Source organism: Nelumbo lutea, chromosome 3 (genome assembly GCF_056320005.1).
Source record: "Nelumbo lutea isolate HS-2025 chromosome 3, American lotus-T2T, whole genome shotgun sequence".
Taxonomy (NCBI): domain Eukaryota; kingdom Viridiplantae; phylum Streptophyta; class Magnoliopsida; order Proteales; family Nelumbonaceae; genus Nelumbo; species Nelumbo lutea.
Genome location: NC_142686.1, coordinates 51,635,559 through 51,639,637, shown reverse-complemented (window position 1 = coordinate 51,639,637; position 4,079 = coordinate 51,635,559). Strand labels below are relative to the sequence as shown.

General features: G+C 38.5%; 1 pseudogene; it reads right to left on the bottom strand.

Moving 5' to 3' along the window:
- Positions 1 to 1,185: 1,185 nt before the first annotated feature.
- On the bottom strand, positions 1,186 to 2,515 carry LOC148864933 (cytosolic sulfotransferase 7 pseudogene; annotated as a pseudogene).
- Positions 2,516 to 4,079: the final 1,564 nt, after the last annotated feature.

The window sequence follows — 4,079 nt, the reverse complement described above, 5'->3', positions numbered from 1 at the left end:
TAGTCACCTATAATGGTAACCCAACCTGTACTGAAAAACCATCAGTATTGGGTTTAATGGGTAACAACAAGTTACAACAATGTGACTGTTAGCACTGACATTGAGAAATTTTCCATCACAACATAAACAATGTTGTCTGTATGATGAGAGGTTGAGTTAAACTCTTAATGAAGTTCTGAAATGTGTCAAATAACGGAACACATAGTGGAACTTCACCTATGTGAACATAGAAGTGGTGTCGCTTCTCATGAGAGTTTGGGTTTGCTCTCGAGATTGTTCATGAAACCAGGAAAGAAGCACATGGCCATAACAATGCTGAGCAAAACTTGAAACTTTTGCAGAGACTTGACATATTTGTGTGTATAGGTGTCTCCAGTCTGTCTTGAGAGTAATTGGTTTAAGGTCTTATCACCAATAACTTTGACAAGGCTCTGAGATATCTATACTAACAAGAGGTTTAAGTTGATAAACACATTTTGTATGGATAATTATGTCATAGTAGTTTGGATTGAGAGAGAACTATGTAAATGATCAATCAATGTGGGATTGTTGGATTTTAATCTCATAAAAGATTAAATCCAATGGGTTTGATTGGTCAATTACATGAGAAATTGCACCTACACACTTGATTGAAAAAAATAGTTTTTCTCTTATAAAGCCCAGTTTTGAACTTGTCCCACATTGGAAAATTATAAGCTTTGTTTTTAGTATTTTAATAGGAGCTGATTTACACTCCTTAGAAATAGTAGAGGAGTGCGCACTCGCATGGCTCATGAAGTGTGGGTTTCATTTTGGTGCGATGCTGGCTGTTGATGAGATCAAGGGTTACGATTCAATCGGGTGTGATCAAGAGGCATAATTCAAAGTTAACAGTCATTAACTGTTAACTACTTTTTAAACAATCACAATGTTTGAAATTGTGACTGTTCAAGGTGTTTTCTCTAAACCAACACCTACCTTTTCTTCATACCTCTTCATAAACTATTTAAGGAGCATAAATCAGACTTCAAAACACACATCTTCGAAATTCACTTTCTCTCTCTCTCAGTCCGGTCTGCTACAGTCTCACAGAAGATTTCTCCGGAGATTCTTCAACTTTGCTGGTTGCAGATTCTTGCCCAAGGCTCTGTTGTATCCTGAGAACGGATTTTCTTGTAACCCAACAACAAATTCAGTGAAACTGAGTGGGGGCAAATAACATTCTAAAGATAGTGTATTCAGACGCACCTTAGAGCTTCTCCTCCAAAATTACAGTGACCCATTTTTCCAACATTAATTATGAAGGAACACCTTAAAGAAAAGCGCATGCAACAAAAAAAAAAAAAAACTAGAAATAAAAGTGTTAACTCAAAAACTACACAGAGGAAAGATGAAATGAACAAGACGCATGTTTATCTAGAATGACAAGTCATAGCCGTGGAACTTCTGTTCAGTGATGCGATCTATGCGCTCTATCATATCAGCAGTAAGATGGTTCTTCCAGTCTCCAACTTCGCCTTTTCTAAAGAAAACATTGTATTCCACTCCCAGATGACTCACCTTCTCAGGATTGTTGTTCACCTCCAAATTGCTCAAATTCCGAAAACTGCACAAGTTGACTATTTTTTCCACCACCCCATGTTTCTCCTCCTCCAAGGAGAATGGATACCCCAGGTGTTCGGCCAATTTCCTCAAATAAGCCAACGGGTTGCTTCTAAGATCCTCATATTTTAAGAAGAGTATCCTCTCAGGCCGCTCTAAGCTTGCTTTCCAAAATCCCAACACGTGTTCCCAAAAGGGTGAGATCCCTTTGCAGAACAACTGAAATGTCTCCTCCAATGAGAGCAGTGGCTGGTCTTTGTTGAGTTTGGCTTGTATTTTATTTACGAAGTGCCAAGAGGAAACCTGCACATCTTTTGGGTTGCAGCAGATGTAGACAATTTGACAATTGGAGTTTATTATTGTTTTTGGTAAAGAGGAGTACGAAATGTGGGTTGAAAAGAGGCGAGGTGATGAAAGAAGATCAGGGTTGGTGATTGGGGTTTTCCTGTAAAGATTGGTTTCTAAGGTGGGGAACACAGCCCTGAGGATTATGAGTAAGTAGAGGGTGTGTAGTAAAATCATAATGGGTGCGGTTGACAATGGCAAATATGAGGGCCTTCATCCATGTGCTGCCTGATTTTGGAATGGAGGTCAAGAGAATATCAGTGGGTCGAGCCTTGAAGTGTTGTTGAACGGCCATGGCTCCTATGGAAAAAGTGGGGACGTACCAAAAGCCTTGGTAGAGAACTAGGTTGCTGGAAGATGACCAGCCAATTTCAGTTGGAAGGGTTGAAAATGAGATTTCTGTATGTTTGATAAACTCTTTCATCATCTGCTTCCTCTTCTTTTGATTTGGTTGGGAGGCACCTCTTGGAAGGTGGGATAAACTCCATGGCCAACTACAATTTTGGTGGGTGATGATCAATGGAGTGGCTGAGTGAGAGTCTTGGGATGGTTTCTTGATAAACATGAGGCATCACCATTCACCAGGCTGTTTATAAATGAAATGAGATTTGTCTCTTTTTATGATGAAAGACAATCAGACCTGTCAAATAGCACTCTCTGTCTCTCTCTCTCTCAACAATGCATGTGGAACAGTGTGGTGTCGTATCAGAGGTCGGCTATAATGACTGTTGGAATCGGTTCTGCACCGACTGAATCTGGTTTTGTTGGATCATGTTGATAGGTTGTTGGAATGTATAGATCTCAACTCCGTGGAGCATATTGGCCCGTGCAATAATTGTGAATTGGGATCTGCTCCCAACATCTTATTATGTATTTGGATCTGCCAATGAATAATAAATACAAATACATCGTTCTCATGTGCCGTAAAGTCTGTCTGAGAGAAATGCTCAGTGAGTAGCAGAGGAGCAGATACGGACTCAATAATTGTTGCTTCCAAGGGGCAGTATGTGTAAACAGTCCATGTGCAAACGATGGATCAGACTTCATTAGAGAAAAATGATGTCCAAGTTCATACAATCTTGAAAGTTGAAAATCAAACCACCAGGGTAACATTTGACAAGACAGAACCCCGCCCAGTCCCCTAGTAATTAAGGCATTAAGAGACCTGTTCACAAAACCAAACTTGCCAAGCTCAAAAATACTAGCCTGGAGCTTCCAGATCTGCTGAATTACCATGCGAATGAAGCTCATGTTCACAGTCTTTTGCATATCGATTACATACCATATATTAGCAATGTACAGTTACAGGACGACCCTTTTGCTAATATTTTGAAAAAGAACCATTCACTTTAATTTATTCCTGTTTGTCCATGCTTTGAAATGATATTAGTCCCAATTCAATCCTCACAAAACTGTCCTCACACCGTGTTTACAGTCTTCTGCAGCCATGTCATGTATACGAAATACCTTCGTATTTATATTTGTATTATTCATGGAGAGATATTCTGTATTTCCAATACACAGCTGCAAGTGGCTGTGAACATGGTATCTTCACGGTTTTGTAAGGATTGAATCCGATTAATCCCAAAGGGTGTCTAGGCAAAAATCCCCTCTCCAAAAACTAAATAAATAATGCCAAGCAATGTGTCTGGATCCAGAATGCATTACTATTGAGCCTGGGCCTACATAGCTCCATGAATCCTTGGGCCTCCTGTAACCAACTTTAGGCAAGTACCAATCCTGGGCCCACATAACCCTATCATATACCATTTTCGTCGACGTGACGGGCTTCACACAAGTAACCATTCATCATTTTTTGATCAGTTTGTGATTCCTTTCTTTAATTTATGATCTCTTCCTTTATTAGGTGGCGTTTGATAAATCTGAAATATGAAATTTAAAAAGTTAAAAAGATATTAAAAGTGTCTGAAATTTGAATAGAGACATAGTTGTTTTTTGACTTTTTAGAGGCTCTCAATAAAGAAGGTTGTTTGCGTTGGATAAACCTTCAGCATTTGAAATTCATCAATTTTACTATTTTACCCCTAAAATAGACTATTTGGTAATTTTGAATTCAAATTGCATTATTTCATATTAAATCATTTATTAAATTCTAAATAATATTAAAAATATGAGTAAATCATAAAAGTAAA